The sequence below is a fragment of the Trichosurus vulpecula genome, chromosome 5 (assembly GCF_011100635.1).
Source record: "Trichosurus vulpecula isolate mTriVul1 chromosome 5, mTriVul1.pri, whole genome shotgun sequence".
NCBI classification, from domain to species: domain Eukaryota; kingdom Metazoa; phylum Chordata; class Mammalia; order Diprotodontia; family Phalangeridae; genus Trichosurus; species Trichosurus vulpecula.
Window position 1 is genome coordinate 23,672,428 of NC_050577.1, and position 23,632 is coordinate 23,696,059.

Consider the following 23,632-nt stretch of genomic DNA (forward strand, 5'->3'; position numbering starts at 1 on the left):
AACCCTCCATGTTAAGTGGATCCTCTGTTGAGCTTAAGTATAGGCTGGGCATGCATGGATGGAATGCTGCCTACATCCGTGAATCACTGGGCCTTTGGCATTTTTGAGTAAGGAGAATTGGTTTGAGATGTCAGGGAGATAAAATAAGGGTGACTCCAGGTGAAATCTGATGGGGAGAGATGTGAGATTGCAGTTTCAGCAGTGGCTTTGCTGAGAAGGTGAGTCATGTTAAGAGCTATTTGCATCTTGGCTTTTAATGAAATCATCGGCCAAGGAGGAGCCTGAGCAGAGGAGGAGTAGATAAACATAGCGGCTTTCTTCTGGAGGGCCTTGGCATGGTGCCTGAGATGCCTTTTACTAACCTCAAGGGAAATAGAGTTCATGGCGCCATTTTCCACCAGGCTTGTGGGATTCTTTCACAGTGGCCTTCTAAAGGTATTAAAATAAACAGTCCACCAAAGCCCTCCAGGTTTGTGTTCTGTCTTAATGCTGCTGTACTTTCTGGGGGAAGCAGTTTTACACCAGGAGTCTCAGTGATAAAGGGATTATTTGCTATTATGTTTTAAGCTGTAAGAAGGGTGGCTATGCAGATGTAACCTTGCTAGGACCAGCCCACCTGAGGGTATGAATGAAGAGGTGATGCAGGTGTAGACCTCTGTCACACCGCTGGGGAAATATATTTGCTTTTTGTAGTTGAATAAAAATATAAGAGTCTCAGATCATCTCACTCCCTGGTATACTTCCAGGAGCAGCCAGGATCACTGGGATGATACAGACCTCATCTTATTCCCATATGATTTTCCTGTTAGGTTTCCTCTCCTAGGATAAGGTATTTCAAAAGCTTTTCATCTGTGCAGCTTGGAAATTAGGCACATCTGGTATCTTTGAAAAACGTCCTTAGGTTCTACAGGTCAGGGTTAGGTCTGGGCGGTTGTGGGTGACCGTCTGGTCTTGGGAAGTTGTTCTAGTGCTGGTCCAATGCATTGGTTGAAATCCCCAGGGCACTCGGGATCTGTCAGTCTGTGAAAGCTGGTGAGCTTCTGGTGGAGAATTCTGGGCCCCAGGTTGAATCCCGCTGGGTAGTTGGCAGCCGCTCAGTTTTTGGAGCCCATTTCTATCATTTTCTTGCATATCTGTGTTGATCTTTAAATTTTAGTGCCTGTTATGATCGTGGCTTCCTCCTTCACCCATGGTCTAGTCCTTCTCTGTCTCTTTTTCTGGTTCCTCACCCATCCATCACGGATGGGTCCTCAAGGGTCTGCCCGTGACCGCTTTGTCTCCTCTCTCCTTCCTTTGCTGACCTCGTTGACCCCCATGGCCCTTTGCCTGGACTGCTCCTTTGCGTTCATCTCCATCTATAGAATATAAGCTTCTTGAGGGCAGCAACGTTTTCATTTTGTCTTTGTATTTCTAGTGCCTGGCACAGGGTTCATATTTAATAAATCTTTTTCTTTTCCTAATGTTTAAAAAAAATGCTTTTCTCCTGATTTGATTGATGGCCCTTGGTTATTTGTGTATGTACCTAAAACTTCCCACTCCCAGGTTGTAAGCTCTTGGGAAACAGGGTCTTGTATCCCCCCCCCCCTTTTATTGTCATGGCCCTTTAATAAATGGTTGTTGGATTGACTTTGCTTAATTAACCTCTGAGAAGCTCTCCTCTAGCAGTCAGCAGGAAGGGACAAGAATTAACACAGAACCATTAGGTCCCATCATGAATGTTTAAACAGTTAACATCCTTTTTAAAATGTCAGCAGACTTCTTGTGGGTAAACAGAATTTCTCTCTGGAGACCTCATAGCCAGCATTGATTAGCTCTTGGGCTCCAGCTTGGGGTCCTGAACAGAGGTATCGGGGAAATGAGGTTGAAATTGCCCACTAGTTCGAAATCCCCACTTCCGTGAAAGTCAGAATAAACCAGTATTATTTTCAGGGTCTGTGAAGCAGTGGGACCTTTTTACCCAGGCCTGGGAGATCATGAAATGGAGCTGAGGTCAGTCTTTCTAAGTTGATGGCATGTAATGACAGCTGGGTACCGACTGATTTCCCTCCTCCCCCCATTTAATCAATTCATAAATATTTATTAGGTACCTACTAGGCAGCGAGGTGGCGCCACAGTGCATGAAGTGCCTGGCCTGGAGTCAGGAAGACCTTGAGTTCAAATTTGGCCTCAGACATTTACTAGCTATATGACTCTGGGCACAGGGTCACCCTGTTTGCCTCAGTTTCCTCATCTGTAAGATGAGCTGGAGAAGAAAGTGGCAAACCCCTCCAGTATCTTAGCCAAGAATATCCCAATGGCGTCAAGAAGAGCTGGACATGACTGAAATGACTCAACAAGCACCTACTATGTGCCAGGCACTGTACTGTTTCGGTTTTGGAAACTTCCTCTGCCAGTGCAGATGGGCCACCAGCTCTTCAGTAACTTGTTGCCTCAGGCTCCAGGAGGAAGAGGCACGCAGTTAGGCTGCATCAGAGGTGGGACTTGAACCCAGGTCTTCATGACCCAGAGGCTGTCTCTCTATCTATTATGCCTGTACCGTGTACTCTGTCCTTATACTCCTTTCATTGTTTCTTTTAAAATTTAAATTTCTGGGACAGCTAGCTGGCCTAGTGGATAAAGCACCAGCCCCAGGGTCAAAAGGCCCCGAGTTCAAATGTGGCCTCAGACCCTGGGCAAGTCACTTAACCCCAGTTGCCTCCAAAAAAGCCTAAAGAAAAACAAAAGACAGTTTGACTCACCACATGTCGGGAGCTCATCACTCAGTTGCCCCTCTTGTGGTAACGAGTCAGCCCCATGCACCCCCCCACCCCTTCAGAATCTTGATTCTTCAAGTGCCAACAGAGACTGCTCTGACGCTCCCTTATCTGCTCCTGCCCTCCCCTCCCCATAATAAGCTTGGATTTGAGGGACTACTATCACTACCTGTGTGACCTCAGACAGTCTTGGAAATGGGCTTTACCTTAGTCTAGATGAACTTTCTAGTGTTCCTAGGGGCAGCTGGGGGGCCCCAGAGTGCACAGGGCCTGAAGTCTGGAAGACCTGGGTTGAACCCAGCCTCAGATACTTACTAGGTGCGTGGCCTTGGGTGAGTCACTTAGCCTCCTGTTTGCCTCTGTTTCTTCATCTGTAAAATGGAGATAACAGCTCTCCCAGGGTTATTGTGAGGATCAAATGAGATGATGTTTGTAAAGCCCTTAGCACAACTCCTAGCAAATTGTTGGTGGTGCATAATAAATGCTTGTCTCCTTCCCCCAACGCGGCTGTTCACTTTCACAGAAATCCTTCCTTTCAGTGTTCTTTCAAACATCCTGGTGAAGGCCGGTTGTGTTCCAGGAGTGTAGACTTCTCCGACAGACTGTAAGTGCCATTGCCATCAGCCTAGGGACAGGGTCCTATGATTTCATTAGTATGGGGTGATCCTGAATGGGGAAACTCCCTCCATCAATGCAGGCTGTGCCTTGTCTGCCCCGGATAGCCTGGAGCTTGTGACTTGTCCAGGGTCCCACAGCCGGCAGACTGGAACTCAAGGCCAGCCCTTCCTGGTCTGTGCCATAGTCCCTTGCTTTGGGGAGTAGTTGTTTGGTAAATAAAGTCCTCTTTGTTGGCTTCTTGTGGCCTGGGTGGCAGCGACCTTGGTTTCTTAGCAGGGCAGTGAAAACCCTGGAAGGCCCTGCCAGACTGGGCTTGGAGGATGGCCTCCAGCATCTTGTCTGAGGACTGATGGCCTTCCCAACATCTTCCCACCCCTCCTTGGCTGTAGGGGGATGAAGTTTGCACCTGCTGTCCATCTCCTGAGCCAAGGAAGACCCATGGTCTGTTTGGGTGGAGGGATCCTTGAATGAGTCACTCCATTAAGTACGTATTAAGCAGCCACTTTGGGCCAGGCCCTGGATGCAGAGACCATGAACCAGTCCCTACTGACTAGCTTCCATTCTATGTAGGAGATGCGTCCGTGAGTAGACAGTGAATCAGTAGAAATGGGCAGAGTAGTCAAGTATAAGACCCATGGAGAGTGTGGGCCCCTCCAGTGAGGCCACTACAGCACGCTTGGGCCAGTGTAATGTTAATGGCGGCGGGGGGGGGGGGGGGGGGAGGGCTGTGTGTGGGGATGTGTGTGTGTGTGTGTGTGTGTGTGTGTGTAAGATCTTCCCCGCCCATTAACAGGCCCCATATGGAGCCCATTAAGGGAAGCTTGCTTGTAGGAAAGCTTGCACACCTTTTGTTAATAAGGTAATTAGGCAAGGAGTCTGGTTGTGATGCCTTCTGGCTCTGAGGCTATTAGCTGAAAGGGTATATATTGTGAGAGGTAAGCTTTTGCTTTGGGGGCTCGCTTATGAGAAAGATGTGATTTCCTGGTCAAGACTCTGAGGGGGCGTATGTTCAGGATCCTCCCCCTACCCCCACTGCTCAGAGTTAAAGGCTCTCTCCATTCAGTGGTGGATGTAAACCTTTGATTCAGGCAGTAGAGCCCTGTCTGTTGGTCTTTATTTCTCTTTGTGTTTTTTTCTGTGTAATGAAAGAGGATCATTGACACCTTTTAAGTTGCTTTCCTTAGTAAAGCAGATCTAAGAGCCTGCACTAGCAGCCATCGTGGGTGTGCCAGTGTGGTTGCCGTTATAGCCAGGTCAGGCAGGGCTTTAAGAGCTACAAGGAGAACTTGGCAGTTTAACTTCTTTTCCATCTGCCGATCTGCTTGGTCTCCCCTCCTCCTTTGCCACTTCCTTTTCTGCATTTTGTTTCATTAGATTGTTAGCTCCCTGAGGGCAGGGATGGTCTTTTTCTTTTTTGTATCCCTAGTGGTTATTAAAGCCCATGATAGGAGCTTAATAAATGTTTCCTCATCTGTAAATAGGGATAGTAATGGCCCCACATACCCCTTATCACTTGTAAGTCTCCATAAATAAACCCTGGAGTGCCCCCTGAATCTGAATTGTTTTGTTTGAGAAAGAAAAAAGGAAGACACTGCAGTTAGTCCTGGCAACCTTTACCTAGAATGAAAAGAACGTTAGATCAGAAGCCTGAAGACCTGAATTCAAATCCCGACCCTGCCAATTTCTGCCCTTCACTCCCTCCCTCACAGTCTCAAGTTTCCTCACCTGTAAAATGAAGGATTGGACACAGATGACCTCCACTGCCCTTCTACCGCTGATGCTGGGGTTATTTTGGTGTCCTGATGCCAGATCTAGTGTGTAGGGAAAACAACTCAAACAATGTTCCAGTCTGTTTGGGAGTAAACAGCAGCTTTGCAGAAGAGTTAGAAGGCCTTGAATACAAAGCAAACGCAGGCCTTTATTATGGGCGCATCTTCACGAAGGGGGAGGCTTGTAAGACTTAACTGGAGCCACCCAGGTCCTGATATGGTGACTTGGTCACAGTGATCTTCATGGGAGAAGGAAGAAGGGTGATTGATGGTCACTCCAGTGTCATCTTGTCCTGGCCTCTGCATTGTACAGGCTTTCTCATCCCTCTCCCTGTTTTGACTGGGAGCCCACCGAGGTCCCAGCCCACATAGTGGCATCACTTAGGGATTTGGGAAAGAGCCAGGCATTTTAGCAGCAGAGGGATTTCTTGCAAGGGCGTCTGGTTTCCCCCTAATATCAGAGGGAGGTGTGAATTATGGGAGATAACCGTTTCTAGAATAACAAATTCCAGTTTGGAAGATTCTGGAGAAAGGAGGGGAGAGAAGAACCAATCAGTTTGGAGAGAAAAATCAAAGATGTCATCTAATTAGGCTACACCAATGCTGCTGGGCCCTGTTTGTCATTTAGGGAAAAGAAATTGTTCCATTTTTGTGTAGACACAGAAGCGTGCTTCATAAAGTTGCTTACCAAAAACAATTTATCTGTAGCTAAGACAAGGGCCTTACCTTTGGTCTTGTTGACTTTAAAAAACAACACACTTTGGTTGATATCTTTGTTTTTACCCCCACCCCACCATGGAAGCCGCATCTCTCCTAATTAAACAAAGCACAAAGACCTGAAGTATGCCACATTCTGCCCTCGTCGTCTTCCACCTCTCTGTCAAAAGCACCATGCTTCATTCTCTCTCCTCCCAGACTGTCTCTGTCTCTTTCATTTCTCGATGTTGAGCTTCTGGTAGGAGCTGTTTTCCTTTCTACAAACGTTGACTTTTGTAATCGACCAGAGTTTGGATGTCGCCATGTTGGCCTCGTCCGCACTATTGGTGGTGATGGGCATGTGATTCTTCTGGTAACCCTATTTCCTCTCCTTGTGTTAATTTGTAGAAGTCTTCCCATGTTTCTCTGAAGTCTTCTGATTTGTTGAAACGGGATATCTTGCTGAAGTGGGTGGAGAACTTGGCTGTTGGAGTGGGGAGGAAACAGCCCACACCATTGTAATTACAAAGGTCATCTGGCTCCATGCATTTAAACTCCCTCTTAATTGTTACTTTGGCTGTTGGATAATGTTTTGCATTGGATAGAGGAGGGGTAGACCCAGACTTGTGATTTCATTGGCTTTTGGGACTCCCAAGTGAGGATACTCCTTCCCATGCAGATCTATGCCTTCTCTATGATTCAGTCTTAGGGAGTTGTGCAGAGCCTTGAGAGGAGGCTAAGTTAACTGGGTCCCATACCCTGTGTGTGTTTTTGGGATGGAACCTCCTGGCTCCAAGCCTGGCTCTCCATCTACCGTGCCATATTGTTTCCCCACTAATGATGCCTTTCACCTACACGTGTGGATTATTCCAGAGAAGCTGCTGCCTCCATGTGCGACTTCTTCCAGCCTTTACAGGAATAATTAACGTTTTCTTCAACCATTGGGAGAAAAACTTTCTCCTGCAGAATGCTGCGCTTGTATTTCTGACGATCGTGTTCCAGAGAAGGGCTGTTCTCTGAGACGCATGGAGGGGCCAGTAGAGAAGGTGCTGTTCCGAGCAGCTCAGTGTTAACGTGTCATTTTTAGGCATGTTAGAAGTGTCTTTTCTGAAGAATATTTTGGTGGCAGGTATCAGTCTTTCTGTTTAATGTGCTCTGGAAGCCTGACAGCAGCAAATCTGATTTGTAAAACTATTAAGGACTGATTAATTAAAGGGAACGGAGAGATAGAAGTGCCCTTGAAGGGCTGCTGGCCGGCTTTGAGCATCCCAGCTAGTGTGATGGGTGATGGCAGTAGCCAAGGCTTCTCCCTGTCTGGGCCCCAACCTGAGTTCTTGCTCTGTAAGAGGAGAGAGCCAGACTTGAGGTCTCTTCTAGCTTGGAATGTCTGAGCTTTCAAAGTTCAGGTTTCAAGATTAGCAGCATTAATACAATATTTGGCCTTAATGGTTTTCTTTGATTTCACTAGTGCAGAGAGGCCTGTGGAAACTCCTCTTCACCAAGGCAAACAATCATTTTTGGGCATCTGAGAAATTAGGTGAATTGCCCAGTGAACTGATGGTGTATGTGTCAGAGGCGTGTCTTTGAACCCAGCCTTCAAGTCCAAGGTCTGGGCTCTCCTGCTCCAGTCTTTGAATTCTGACTTTAGGGATTGTTAATATGAACCAATAGGGTCAGGTTCAAATGGAAGCTGGGCCACTAAAGCTTCCATGAGGAACCCTGCTAGCCTCATAGTGACTTAGAAAACCACATATTAACATTATCTGTGTTAATTAACATTATCTCATCTGTGTACTTGTGTTTTTATTTCTTTTGTTATGTTTCCCCATTACATATAAATCTGGTTTGGGAGCTGCATGGGGGCCCCATGTTTGACATCTCTGATCTAAGCAGTGACTCTTCTAGGGTGTTCGGCACATGATTGATCTTCCTTCCTTCCTTCCCTCCTTTCCTCCTTCCCTCCCTCCCTCTTCCTTCCCTCCCTCCCTCCTTCCTTCCTTCCTCCCTCCTTCCCTCCCTCTCTCCTTTTAAAATTTAATTTTTTCATTACATTTTAAGCTTTGGACTATCTCCCCCCTTCCTTCCTCACTGTATATACATATATGTGTGTGTGTGTTTATCTATATCTATATAATATTATATATATGTAAAACTATACTGTGCATACTTCTCTTTATGAGTTCTTTCTCCGGAGGTGGAAAGCCTCTTCCTTCATAGGTTCCTTGTAGTCGGATCTGAATATTTATAATGCTCAGAATAGCTTAGCTGTTCATGGTTGTTCTTTGAACAACATTGCTGTTAACCGTATACAACGTTCCGTTTCCCCTCATTTCACTCTTCATTATTTCATACAAGTCTTCCCATGTTTTTCTGCAATCCTCCTGCTCATCTTTTCTTACAGAGCAGCAGTGTTTCAGGTACATGGCCTCAGATACATGATCTTACATTGTTTGGGGATATTTATAGTGACAGAAATAGACTCAGCTGGCATTTGTAGCCTTGGAGGAAGGAAGCCCTGGGTTCAGTTCTGTTTGCTGGCCGTGTGACATTGGGTGAGTCGTTTCCCCAGGTAATGAACTTGATGTTTCCAGGCAGGTATAAATGTGCCCTGGGAGAGGGAGTCTCCTGGCCTGGGGATCCTTCACACTAAGAGATCCCAGGACTAGGCCAACACAAGTTCTAACACCGTTTTATTGCTTGGGTCTATTAAGTTTCATCTGTTTCTGAAGGCTCCTCTGATCTCCAAGCCTATGTGGTCCCTGGATTGACATTGTACTCAAACAAACACCTGGAGGGAGCTGTTACTGTTTCCTTACGAAATCTGAGGTGCACCTTGGTATTGCAGCAAGGAAATCCTCAGAGGAGCCCAGCATGGTGCCTGGCACACAGCAGGTGCTTAATAAGTACTTGTTGCCCCACTGACTGTCCTGATGCCGGCGGCCAGTTGTTCGTCCCACAGAACATGTGCTCTCCCAGCTCACTGCCTGCTCCTGGTCTCTCTGGACGCTGGCCTTACCTGGGCTCCAATCCAGCCTTCCTCAGGAGCTGTTCCTGCTCCCCGAAGTGCTGATGATGCCTCCCTCCGAGATGACGCCCATCTTACCCTGCTTATGCTTTGTCTGAACCATGTTGCTCCCCATTAGAACGTGAGCTTCCCTGAGGGCATGGGGCCCGTTTTTGTCTTTCTTTGTTTCTTCAGCCCTTAGCACAGTGCCTGGGAGACTGTGTGCTTCATCATTATAGGTTGGCCTTAGAAGCCGGCTACTTTTAGCTTACCGTTTTACAGCTGAAGAAATAAGCCCAGAAAAAGCAGAGGCTGGAAGGAGGCCTTGAGCTGGAGGGGCCTTTGGGGAGCCCGTTGTCCAGCCCCCTCATTTCACAGAGGAGGGTGACACAGGGTGTGAGCTTCAGGGGCAGCATTGGAACCCAAAACCTCTGACTCTCGATGGAAGCACCTGCTTGGGTACTGTGCCCTTCCCTGGGTGCTCAGTAACCCTGCTGGGATTTACACCCAAGGAATCTCGACTCCAGGTCCAGGAGTCTTCCTGCTCTCTCATGTCTCCTCAAAGCCCTTTTGGCATTAATGAGACGAGGACTCCCCTTTGTTTTACTCACTGGGTGACTGATAGCAGCAGCTGTAGAAAGGAGGGTCCCCGTGCAGGACCTATGATAGTCTTTCGCTGACTGTGGCTCATTGCAGACCGCGCCATCCACACTGCCCTTCTTCCAAGGCTGGCTATCTCCCAGCAGCCAGCAGTGACCTTACGTGTGACACTAGTTACTTGTGGTCACAGGTGGGGGCTCCTCACTGATGGCCTGTGGGGCAGCGTTCTGGTAGCTTTGTCTTTCTTCAATGAGAGGGATACTTTGTGATGTTTCTAATAAACGGTGTTCTTCTAACTCCTAATGACCCCTGTAGCATGCCAATACTGGCCATGGGGTTTTCTTGAAAAAGATCTTAGAGTAGTTTGCCATTTCCATTTCCAGCTCGTTTTACAGATGAAGAATCTGAGGCAAACGGGGTGAAGTGACTTGCCCAAGGTCATGCAGCCAGCAAGTGCCTAAGGTCAGATTTGAACTCATGAAGATGGGTCTTGCTGACCTCAGTCCTGGACTCTATCCACTGTGCCATCTAGCTGCTCTTCTAATACACAGAGTATATGCCAAATGATTTGCCTTATTCTGGTTTGGTTTTTTTCCTGTGTTGACTATGGGGGTTATTATCAAGAAAAATTGTGTTATTCACCAGGATGGTGGAGCATCTGTGGCAGCAGCTGTAGGCTAAATGCTTGAAGGAGCCAGGGTTGTGTGTCACCAAGTGCGGGGTTAGAATTTCTTATTTAGTCAGTGAAGTTTTTAGGGTCTCTTTAATGGTTTCTCATAAACAATATTAGTCTTTTGTCTTTTTTGTACTTGGAGCAAATTCACCCTCTGCCCCGTGACCAGACCCCCAGATATTGCCCTCTGGCCTGCCACTGGACCTAAGGACCTCCTAGGCCTCTGCCATGTATCCCGCAGTGGGGCCTTCTCTCAGTCCTGCTGCTGAACCCAAGGATGTGTGTCATTTCCCCTAATCGCAGCGCAACCACTTTGAGAACCAGGGCTGAATGGCTTGTTTTACTATTTGTATCCCCAGCCTTTGGCATAGGAAGAGGGCTTAATCAGCCCTTCTTTCTTTTCATTCCTTTCCTTTCCCTCCCTTCCTCCCTCTCTCCCTCCCTTCCTCATTCCCTCCCTCCCTTCCTCTCTCCCTCCTTCCCTCTGTCCCTCCCTCCTTACCTCTCTCCCTTCCTCCCTCTCTCCCTCCCTTCCTCATTCCCTCCCTCCCTTCCTCTCTCCCTCCTTCCCTCTGTCCCTCCCTCCTTACCTCTCTCCCTTCCTTCTTCCCTCCTTTCCTCCCTCCCTTCCTCTCTCCCTCCCTTCCTTCTTCCCTCCTTTCCTCCCTCCCTTCCTTTCTTTCCATTTAAATGACACTTAGAGGTTTGCAAAATGTTTTATATATGTTATCTTTGTTGATCCTCATAACCACCTTGGGAGTCAGCAGCTATTTTCACCCCCATTATACAGGTAGAGTAACTGAGGCCGTGAGAGGCTCTGCTGCCTGTGCCCAGCGTCACACAGCTAGTAAATATTTGAGGCAGAATCCAGCTGAGATCTTCTTTCTCCAGGTCCAAGTCCCTCTTCCCTGGGCTGCCTGGCTGCCTCCCTGATAGGCACTAGATGAGATATTAGGGCTGGATGTATAGATCTAGAGGTCATTTGCATAGAGGTGTTTGGTGTTGATGGGGATCCACCTGTGGTCCTCAGAGAGCCTGGAAAGGTACCTGTGAGTGGGAGTGGAAGAGAAGCAGGCGTGTTTGGTCCCACTGGCCCAGGGAAGGGGAAGGAGTTGCACAGTCCCCTGGCAAATCCAAGACCATGCCCTGTGTCTTCCCACTGAGCTCTCCAGTCCTCCACAGCCGATGGGAGGGGATTTGTAGCCAGCCCTAGGCTAGCTGGGAGACAGCTGGATGCATTGTGGGTGAGCTGATTGGAAAACAGAAAAAGCTATTTTCTCATCACTGCACTGACTCCTTCGATCATCGATGATAGACAGTAATATCCAGGAGGGACCCTGGAAATCAGCTGGTTTCATATGATGTTTTATAGCTGATGACCCTGAGGCTCAGAGAAGCCCACCAGAGGGAGATTTTCTTCCCAATCAGAGGAGGTCCCTGGGAACCAATAAATCCAGAATTTCTGGGGAGGGTCAATGTAATCTCACAAGTAGGTGACTGTAAATTCTTGTTGATAAGAATTTAGTGGCAGAACTGGAAGAGTGGCAGACCCCTCTGCCAAGCATTGGGCTGATTGGTGACAGCAAAATTAAGCGGCAACAGGAAATAGATTCTCTGTCGAATGATACATGTTGGAATGGACCAAAGAGAGGCATTTCTTCTGAGATAGCTCCACTTGGATTGCAGGAAATTAAGTTAAGCAGCTAGGGAGAATGCTGCAAACCTAATTTACTGGCCGAGCCATCACTTAACAGCTTCTGGGCGCATTTGGAAATGTCATTTATATGTCTTTAAGTCCTTTCTTTGATTATACCCAAATAGAGCTATGGATGGTAGAGTCTGAAAGGTCCCCCTCAGGCTTCATCCAGGCTGGTCTCTCCATTTACAGATGGGGAGACTGAGGCTCAGAAAGCCAAAAACCTGCATTTTTCCTGTAGCTGAATAAGAGAGAAACAATGATTTAAGCAAAACCAGCTAACAAAGTGACCCCAGCTGTTGATGCTCTTCGAGGAGGAGGGAGGGGGTGTGATCCCTGATGCTCTGGGGCCACAGTTGGTCATTTGGATTCTCCCAGGCACGGTGACCTCTCAGGGTTGTTTTTCTTTATATTTGGAGTATTTTCTTATCTGCCTTCTTCCCTGTGCCTCATTTTATCAAAGTCTCCCCATATTTCTCTGAATTCCACAAATTCATGTTTAAAAGTCCCTTTTAGGCCATGTTGGGTGGATCATAATTTCTCCTGTTTTCCATAGTATATCATCTGCTTTCTGAAATCAAACCTAATCACGCGACTGTTCCAGTGGAGACAGAGGACTTCTGATCTGAATGGGGCTTTCTTCCTTCCAGACGGTGTGACATATTGGGCTTCACTTACTGGGGCTGCTTTCTCACTTGATTTGAAAAAGAAATTGAGTCCGGAGGCGCATCATTTACTTAAACCTGCTCCGTTGGTCAGGGCCTGCTGGCATGCACAGCGGCCAGGGTATTTCTCTATATCCCACAGGACTGAAACGGAAGCTACCACAATCACCTAATAGACTGCTCCTTCTCCGCTCCATTACTTTAAAATTGATAATTAATCTTTGTTCTGAAACTCCTTTTAAAACAAAGCTGAGAAAGCTCAAATCTGGTCGCTGTTGCTGAATAAGTGGACATTCACTGATCCAGACTAAGCCAAAGGAAAGTGAGTTACCCTGTGCGACCCCCTGATCACCACCAATGCCTTCCTCAACAAACAAAACTTTGAGAATAAGTTTTATTTTCACATCTCAGTTATTTATGGAAATCTGGCCCCTGTTCTCAATTGAACCGCAAAGAATATAGTTATGGGAAAACAATTAATATAGTAACAGCATCTGTCTAGGTAGGTGCCCTTCTTCCCTTGGAGACCACCACCTCTCTGCTGAGAGAGGAGGGTGCTCATAGGCTCATGGATCTGGAGCTTGGACAGTCTGGGCCAGAGCACTCATCCTACACAAGAGAAAACCCAGTCTCAGGGGAGTTAAGTGACTTGTCCAAGGTCACACAGGTGGTCATTTCTAGCTTGGAGTCTCTGTTTTCTGGTACCACAATTGGCCTCCCGAGTTCTGCCTCCATTCTCTTTGGGTGATCTCTCTACATTCCTGGAGTCACCGTATGTATTTTCTCATTTCGGTTTTTATTTCTATGCTAGCTTATGCAAGCCCCTTCTTGTGGGAGGTGTTCTTACCCTGGGGGCTGGGAGCTTGTTTTTTTGGTTTTATGTTTTAATAACTATTTCACAATTGGTTTCCTTTGAAATCCTATGCATTTTATTTTATGCATTTAAAAACATTTTATCTCATTTTAAAATACTTTGGTAAGTATTTTAGTATACTTGGTTTTCTTTGTTATCCCATCATTTGTAAAAAACACCATTTTGAAAAGGGATAGGTTGGCCCCCAGGACACAGCAACAGTCTCTCAAGTTCTGGGCTGTCTTTTGAGTCATCTTTCACTCTGGCTTTCTCCCTTTCTGGACCACCCTCTCCTCTGATTAACTCTTTCCTCTCTACACAAATTTAAACGACATTTATTTATTGTTGATTCTCCTCTGGTCTGACTGATTCCTCTTTTCCCATTGGATCATAGGATATTTAGCTGGCGATGGCATTCGAGGTCACCTAGCCCAACTCCCTAATGTTACAGGTGAGGAAACAGGCCTAGAGAGGGGGAATGGTCACCTGGGAAATAAGTCAGAGAGCTCCTCTTCAAATCCAAGACTTTGGAGTGAAATCCCGAATGTCTTTGTTGTGGGCCAGTGGAGAGAGGGGTGGATTTGTTGTTTGAGGGTGCTGGATCTGTGGTTGTTGAGAAATTACTTTACCTTCAATTTACTGGGCTTCAGTCCCCTCTTTTTTCATAGCAGCGTGTGTTCCTTGTTGTTGTTCAGTTGCTTCTGACGCTTTGTGACCCCATGGACTGTAGCACACCAGGCCCTCCTATCCTCCACCATCTCCCAAAGTCTGTCCAAGCTCATGCCCTTTGCTTTCATGACACCATCTCTCCATCTCAGCCTCTGCCATCCCCTTCTCCTTTGGCCTTCAATCTTTCCCAACATCAGGGTCTTTTCCAAGGAGTTCCATCTTCTCATTGTGTGGCAAAAGTATTTAAGCTTCAGGATTTGACCTTCCACTGAATGGCCTGAATTAATTTCTGTAAGTAATTGACTGATTTGATCTCTTTGCTGTTCAAGGGACTCTGAAAAGTCTTCTCCAGCACCCCAATCCAAAAGCTGCAATTCTGCTCTGATTGTCTTGATCAGAAGCCTCTACAAAGTTCCCAAGTGAGGCCTGAACCAGATGAAAATGTAATTGAGAAATGTTTGCCAAAATAGAAATAAAGTATAAAATCCTTATCCATCTATCTGTGTCTGTCTATCTATCTATCTATCTATCTATCTATCTATCTATCTATCTATCTGCATCTATCTGTCTCTCTCTTCTTCATCCTCCTTTGCCCAGAATTTTTCCCTTCCTCTTTCAGTCATTTCTGAGCTGTGACAGGGGAGTAATTTTGGAAGGTCTGCATCTCCGAATGGTAACATTTTAAGCGTTTGTGGGAGGAGAAGAGTGCATCCTCCGGAATCAATTTGCATGATGCCAGCAAAGCGTGACGGGCGGGCGCCTGCCAGGTGAACACGTTGGCAGTCACGAAACATGGAGGAGAGGGAAGAATCTCCAGATGGAAAAACCCCAGGGGTGATGAGGGCATCTCTGCTCTTGCCAGCTGTCATGCCAACAGCCAGGCAGGCCTAGCTCCTTGGTGGGCTGGTGGGAGCAGGAGACCCAAGGCCTTGGGAAGGGTGGCCCAAAGTTAATGACCTTCCTGTGAAGGTCATGCAGACAGGAGGACCAGAGGAGCATGATTCGCGAGCTGGGAGGAACCTTTCTGATGGGCAGGGAGGTAGAAAGCGGCAGAGGTGGGATTTGATTCCAGGTCATCTGACTATAAACTGATTTATTATTAAGAGTCTGGGGAGAGGGGGAGTTTACATGTTGATATGAACCAAGGTCCTCATAGAATGTAAGTGTCTAGAAGTCAGGGACTTGCTCTGTATTTGAATCCCAGAGGTATCTAGTACCTTGAGTTTTTTTTTTTAAATGGGACTTAAGATGATTTAAATCCTCTTCATGAAGCAACTCCAGTCAAATTAGCCTTGCCTTAATATACTTAATAAATGCCTGTCTAGGACTAGCTTAGACAGGCTGCGTCAGTCAGAGCAGGCAGGGACAAAAGTCCCTCAGGAGGAGAAGGCACTGAAGGGTTTCAATCTGCATGGGGAGAAAAGGAGGCTGCCCAAGGTATTCCTGCCCACCCCGCCCCCCAGCATCAGGAATCTTCCAGAATAGCAAAATAAAATGCAGGGGAGAGGACCTCCATGCCAGGAAAGATTCGAGGATGGGGAGAGAGAGCCCTCACAGTTGGGTAGATCAGGGAAGGCTTCTTGGAGGAGGGGGCCCCTAAACTGGGGTTGAAGGCCAGGAAGAGTGATCACAGCTTTGATTGTCATGACAATCGCCTGAGAGGTAGGGGTGGAGCCCCTTAAGCAGAAGGCCAGTGCCCTGCCTATGCTTTAAGAAAACCACTTGGGTGTGGGCAGAGGATAGATTGAGTGGGGAGGCTTGACTCGAGGTAGGAAGACCAATTGGGAGACTGCTGCATAGGCAAGAGGTGTTGGGGGCTTGCACCATGATGGGGCCTGTGGGAGAGGAGGGAAGGGGACACAGATGCCAGAGACATTGAGGAGATAGGTCAGTCCCCTATTTTGTTCAGTTGTGTCTGACTCTTCATGACCCCATTTGGGGTTTTCTTGGCAGAGATTAGCCATTTCCTTCTCCAGCTCGTTTTACAGGTGAGGAAACTGAGGCAGACAGGGTGAAGTGACTTGCCTAGCTTCATGCAGCTAGTTAGTGTCTGAGGCCAGATTTGAACTCAGGAGGATGAGTTTTCTCAACTCCAGGTCGAGGGCTCTATGCTCTGTGGCTGCCGTTGATTTCCCAGGGCGTCTGATGTCTCGATGAGTGGTCTCGCTGGTGGGTCCAAATCACCAGCTTCTCCCAGTGGGCAGGGGGTCTCCTCTTAAGAGGCATCTTGAAAGATCCCTGCTGGTATATAAATCTCACATTTTTAATCGTATTCTTCACTTCTTTGGGGGAAAAAAATCCTTTTTATTTCAGGGAGAAAAGGGAAAGAATTGACCCTGCCTTGGGCAGTGTCCCAGGCATTTAATGAGCCAAGTCCAGTCACCAGGCATTTATCGAGCTTCTGCAGGTACTGCCCCTGGGAGCCCACAGTCTCATGGAGGAGACCAGACACACCCAAACTACGAACTATGAGCAAGATAAAGATGGGAAAAAACCTGTGACCATGCTGAGCCTCAGAGAGGAGAAGCTTCTCCTCACATGGTAGCTGGGCATCAGAGGCAGGATCTGAACCTGGATCTTGGCAAATCCAGGTTCCACATTCTGCTCACTGTATTTAGTAAATGTAGCCTAAGTGCCTGGGTTTAAGGGTCAGTCAGTCAAATTGTTGAATCAGCAAGCCTTTATTAAATGCCTCCTGTATGCCTGCTGCCAGACTAGGCTCAGGATACAGTTACAGTAAATGAGACAATTCCTACCTTCAAGGAGGTTACATTCTAACATGACCAAGTGCAGGGCGTCCCAAAAGTCTCAGTGCAGGAAGCTTGCAAAAGAAAGGTTTACGACTGCACTGAGACTTTTGGGACACCTGTAGGTACAGAATGAATTTGGATCTTAAAATTTGTTTTTAAGATTCAGTGGAAAAAACATGGACATTTTATTTAGTCTTTAGTCATATAGTCTCCATGATGTCAAAGATATAACCTTGGCAGATAAGCAAAGACATATTGCTGTTTTCTTGAGGTCAGAGACTTTCTTTTTTGGGGGGGGATGTCTTTGCCTCAGTGCTGGGAGCATGGTAGATATTAATAACTACCTGTTGATTGGTTCCTGTACCTTCCCAGCCCCCACAGTGTGCCAAAAACTTGTACACAGTGACCCTTGAAGACCTTCCTGTTATGAATGGTGAGAAGGCCTAAGGTTAGAATGTGCCATCATTATGTATGCCCATATTCTGGATTCCTTAAATTGAATTTGGCTATTCCCTGATTCTTACTGAAAAATATCAGTGTTAAATTAATCCCTTTGTACCATCTGTTGAATAATGGATTTTGTGAGCAGTCTGTGTATGTGGTTGGTGTCTGCTTTCTGGGGCACAGGTCTATGCTTCTAATTGCCTTGTCTGAGCAGGGAGGACTGGGGGCATCCAAGGAGGGAGGCCAAGAGGTTGCGCAGGTTTGGATGAACCTCCAGGGAATTTGGGCCCACGTGCCTCCAAGGGCTGGCCTGCTGCTCCCTGACTAGCTGGGCCATCCCCTGGTTGGTGAATTGACTTTCTTGCCTCTCGCCTTTCTTATTAGGAAGCACGTTTCAAGATCGTCATTTGTATCTCTCTGGCCGTGACCATTTTTCCTTTCTTTTTCTTTCCCCCACCAAGAACGGGTGATTCTGCTCCATCAGTCACGGGCTAGATTTTGAGGTTGTCTTCGTTCTTCCCACTGGCATTGCACCATCTTTGTAGAAAGCATTCCGGTATAACTGTCATCACTCTGACATGAAATACAGGCCAGGGTGGGAATCAGTCACTGAGGGAATCAAGCAGCAGCCGGCGCTTAATCAATCTGACTGTTTGTAGAGCCGGAATGACAGGCTGACCACCTTTCAGCTCGTCCCTGCCTGAGAATGAACCCAGGAGTATTTTACCCTTGTGGCCTGGGCCTCACTGGTGCTCTTCAGAGATCTGTGGACCCTTTCTCAGAATGATGTTGTTAAGTGTATGAAATGAAATGCACAGAATGACGAAGGAAGCCAATGATACTGATAGTTTGCAGACAGGAAGGCTGCAATCATGTGATTTTGAAAGAGTGATGAGTGCCAACCATGTTTTGAGATATCTGCAACAACTGTGATGTGATATGAAAATACTGAGGATTTCTGTTGGTGATAAAGTCAGAGTTAGTATTAATAATATCATTTTGGTTTGTTGCCTACGTTCATTATTTCAGTTAGAGGTTAATGAAAAAAAGACATCTTTTTTTAACCTCTGAAATCTACCATAGGACACCCCATTCTCCCCACCCCCCAAGTTAAGAACTCCGGATAGGTTATTTATAGGCATTGTAACATAATGAGTCAGTGAGGACTTTGAGTCAGGAAGCTTTGAGTTCAAATCTGCCTCAGACACTTCTACCTTGGTGACTTAGGGCAGTTTCATTGGATTTAGCCTCAAAGTCATAGAGAACTCTGTATTGCTGGCAACAATTCTTTTTTTCCTTTTTTATTATTTTTAACATTTATTTTATTTTTAACTTATGGAATAAAACAAGCATTTCCATAGCATAGTACAATAAAAAAGATGATTTCCCATGAAACTGCAACTCTGTTATGTATAACTTGCTATTCCTTTTAATTATATAAAAGTTATATAATTTTCTTTTTTTCCTCTCTTCCCCACCCCACAGATGGCTACCATTAGACACAAAGATATATGTATGTATGTGTGTGTGTAAGTAAAATTATTCTCTCAGTTCTTTCTTTGGATGCAGATAGCATCTTTCTTCATATGTCCTTTATTGTAAATTTAGATATTTATAATAGTCAAAATGACTTATTTCCTCAAAGTCGTTCTTAAAATAATATTGCTATTACTGTATACAGCGTTCTCTTGGTTCTGCTCATTTCACTTTTCGTTATTTCATGCAAGTCTTTCCATGTTTTTCTAAGATTGTCGAGCTCATAGTTTCTGATAGCATAGTAGTATTCCATCACGATCACTTATGCAGCCATTCCTCGATCAATGGGCATCTCTGCCTTTTCTAATTTGTCCCCACAAAGAGAACTGCTATAAACATTCTAGAACATATGGATTCTTTTCCTTTTTCTCTAATCACTTTTGGAAATAGACCAGGTATTGGTAGACCAATATAGACATATGTAGACCAATATCTTACACCATTTACCAAGATAAAGTCAAAATGGATATGTGACCTAGATATAGAGATATTACAAGAAAATTAGAACATGGAATGTTACTTATCAGACTTACAGATAGGCGAACAATTTGTGATAATTTCAATCACACCAAATTAAAAAGGTTTTGTACAAATAAAAAAAATGTTGCCAAGATCAGAAGGAAAGCAGAAAATTACAGGAAAAATTTTATAGGCAGTTTCTCAGAAAAAGGTCTCATATCTCAAATATATAAAGAACTCTGTCAAATCTATAAGACTATGACTCATTCACCACTTGACAAATGGTCAAAGGATATGAATAGGCAATTTTCCAATGAAGAAATCAAAACAATTTGTAGTCATATAAAATGCTCTAAGTCATTATTGATTAGAGAAATGCAAATTAAAACAACCTTGAGATATCATTTTATACCTACTAGGTTGGCTAAAATGATTGAAAGGGAAAGTGACAAATGTTGGAAGGGATGTGGAAAAATTGGGACAGTAATTCACTGTTGGTGGATGCAGCCATTTTGGAGAGCAATCTGGAATTATGCCTAAAGAGTTATTAAACTGACTATACCCTTTGACCCAGCAATAAAACCAAAAGGATATTAACAGTTCTCAGAAGATTTGTCAACATTTAACCACCAGATGTAACAGTGTTCCAAATCACTAATAGTCATTTAAAGATAATAATTTTTGTTATTGAGTCATTTGTCAATTATCTCCAGCTCTTCATGACCCCATTTGGGGTTTTCTGGGCAAAGATACTGGAGTGGTGTGCCATTTCCTTCTCCAGATCATTTTATACATGAGGAAACTGAGACAAACAGGGTAAAGTGACTTGCCCAGGGTCACACAGCTAGTAAGTGTCTGAGGCTGGATTTGAACTCAGGAAGATGAGTCTTCCTGACTCCAGGCCACGCATTTTATCCACTGTGCCACCTAGCTTCGTGGAGGAGGGGGCTAGCAAATATTCTCGATGATGATAGCACAGCTCTTTTGTAGATTCCTTTATATATAAATTATGTAGGTACTATACGTGTACGTGTATATACATGTATATGTATGTATTTAGGTATATATCTGTATAAATATATATGCATATATATGTGTATGTATATATACACGTACATATGTGGGTGTATATACACATACATACATACATGCATGCATGCATGCGTATACACATATAGTATATGGGGCATTCATGGAGGACTAACACCTCTGGTGGGAGGGCTACCCGACCCCTTTTCAGGGCTGCTCCACCTGGCACCCAGCTCTCGCCTATGGCTCCAAGAAGCTGTAGGATAGGCAATGGCCACATACCTGTAAACCATCTCTGCAGAAAGGCTAAACCAAGTTGAGGGTAACCAATGGGTCACAAACCTGTTTGTAGGTTGTGGGGTAGTGCCTACCCTGAGCATATGAAGACTTCCCCTGGAGGAATGAGCAGTTGAGAGAAATTTGTTCCAGTGGCTATGAAGTCAGCTAAAGCAAGCACTGTGGAGCACTTAGAGTTGGTCAGACATCCAGGATGCCAAGGTCACCCGCTGCATCCTGGGCCATTGCCAGTTGTTCTGACTTTTGTCTTGCCACTGGACTTTGATGACTCTGGAAGAAAGAGTGAGGCTGACCACCTGGTACAGCTCTGCCTCACTTAAATCCAATTCATGGGCCAGTTAAGACATCACCCTATGATATCATTGGTTCTCTTTGAAAATAAAGGACAAAAACCACATTGTGTGTGCACGTGTGTACACACACACTCTTACTCTTATTTGGCTAGTTTGGTGATCTTATCAATGTGTTTCATCCCCTCCAGCTGTACCAACTACAGCCCCTTCCTGCTTTCTCATTCCATCCTGTGCAGTTCCAGTCAGTCAGACCAGTCCTTCTTTTTGTAGATTCCAAAAAGGCCCTGGTCAGTTGGCCAGAGAACTTTCTGTAAGAGTTTTACTGCACTTGAGCCTTCTGTTATTCTTCCCCCAGTGTTTGGCCAGGCCACCTTCTTCTTTGGTGGCCTTCCGTGACTTGTAGCCATGCTATACCCTTGGGAGAATATTTGTTCCTAAGAGTTGGACACTTGGCGTAGCGAACTCCTTGGGGTGGTTGAAAACACGGCTCGTTTTCTGACCATGACATTGCCTCTCCTCCTCCCCTGTTTGGTTGCAGGCTCTGGTCATTGTCCATCTGCGGTATTGGTCTCATATTTTCATCAAGGACACCGGTGATAGATGCATAGATCATTCTTGTAATTTATGATAGTGTTAAGAGAATTTGAGCCCCCAGCATGTTGAAGGGAAAGTTCCCTGAAGGATTTAGTGGATGTTGTGGACAAGAATTTCATAGGGTCTGCAGGCATGGATGGATCACTGATATCACCGATACATCAAAGCACTCCACCTCTCATATTTTCTCATATATTCTTTTGTAATGCTCCCCATTTGGGAGGTAACTTGTAAGTTACCTCTAGTATGGACAGTATTTGGTTGGGTCTAGCCATTCTCATTGACTTCACCTTAAATACCATTTGCATTTTCTCCTATAATAGCCAACCTAAAGACTGAGTTCAGGTGTGGCAGTTACATCACTTCCAAGGATAATGAGACTGTATTTCTGGATAAACACTCAATAAACCTATTATACTTTGCATCTGTTTCCTCTAGAAATGCTCTTGGGTTCTGGCTTACGTTCTAGACTCTATACCCATTTTCTGCAGGCCCATTTTCCTCTCTGCATCTTTTAGGTAATTTGTGATTCTGGTCAAAGCCTCCCTGGTGATATTTTACAAATATGCTCACACAGGTGTGGCCCTTGGGTTGGCATTGCAAAGCAGGCTCTTTGGACCTTACTATGCTAACTTTGATGTTGGTTACAACAAAGGGTGCTGGTCAAAGTCAGTGTCTTTTATTCATTTTCTGTTTTTCTGAACTAGCTGCTTACTTCAGGAGGATGGCCTACAGCAGCTGTAACTGCACACAGTGTCTTCCCACCTTTTCCTTTGGATAAGCGGCCACCCCTAATTCTGAAATGTCTCTCTTGTTTGTGACTTGGTTGTGATCTCTCTGTTCAGCCAGCTTCCTTTTCTGGGATGTTCAGTTTTCTGATCATGTGCAGATGAGAGGCCTTGAGTAATTTATGAATCTTTAGCATCTTCCCCCCACCCCCACCCTGAATCTCTGACTATATTTTCCAATTTAGCTTTTCCTTACTTTCTCCTCTCCTGTGTCGACTTTTGCATCAAAGTCACTGACTCTTGTGATATCTTTCCACTTGGTTTGGAGGTTCTGATGAAATTTTCTATCACTGAATCGAGCATGGTGATCTACTTATCTGAATGTTTCAGGTCCTGCAGTGATGGATCCATTTGGTGGGCTTTGGACAAAGATTTACATTTTGAATACCATCTAAAAACAACTGACTTTCAGACCCATCTAACCCTATTTCATTCCACCAGTCGCTGCAGAAGCAAACAAGGTCCCATACAGGACCCAGGGCCATTTTGCATTTTTATACAATTATGTATTTTTACCTATGTTTAGTGACTGGGCACCAAAAAGTTGAGTACTTAGTCACCAATGCAAGCTGAAAACCTCAGGATGTGCAACAGTTAATGCTGTTGCTGCCAAAACTTTTGTCCTACATTTTGATTCCGTCCTTCAAAGGAAGAGGAATGAAAACATCGGGTATTTAAATTCTCCTCATGGGTAGTAGCGCAGTAAGAGTTTACGCTGGGTGAGCAGTGGTCAGGGTTGTTGCATTCATACTCTTGTGGAGAACATAGAGAGATCCAGGAATCACAGATTTAGAGCCACAAGGAACTTGAGAGATCAGCATCCCCTCCCCACCCCAATTAAGACCAAGTCCCAGAGTGTTGACGGGGCATGGGCATGCCCGAGGTCATCCAGTTGGTAAAAGGCAAAGGTGGGATTTGAACTTGGGTTGTCTACTGTCTTCACACCCAAGACCTCTTGTGGGTTTTTGTTTGTTTTGCCAATGGAAGCAGGATATTTCAGCAAGGTAGAGAAAGGGTTATCAGAAAGGATACTATGCTCTGGTTAATAGAGCGTATTAACCACCTACACGTAACAGGCTATTCAGTGATAACTTGGCTTTTTTCCCCTTTGCTCTGTTCATGTCATTTGATAGCATTTTACATTGTCCCTGAGAGAAAGTTAGAAAGAAATGTGGGGCATTTCATTTTTATGTATCATTATGCAAAAAAGACCCTTTCTTCTTCTCCCCCTCCAGGCTGCATGAGTCTCTAGCATCCCAACAGAGTAGTACCAGGGAAACATGGGGAACTGATTGGCTTTGGGGATTGAGGGTGGCCAGGGCTGAACATTACCAGCCTGAAATATGGGTCTCTGTTTGTTGCTGTCTGGATGGAGTGGGCAAGGGTCACTCAAACTTCTGGTCAGATGTCCCGGCAAAGACTGAGTGCTTCTGGGAAATCTTCCAG

At 45.5% G+C, this 23,632-nt stretch overlaps 1 protein-coding gene across 1 annotated transcript in view; it reads left to right on the forward strand.

Annotated features, from left to right (window-relative positions):
* Positions 1 to 23,632, forward strand: part of OSBPL10 (oxysterol binding protein like 10) — a 235,570-nt gene that overhangs the window by 48,464 nt on the left and 163,474 nt on the right. The window lies entirely within an intron of this gene.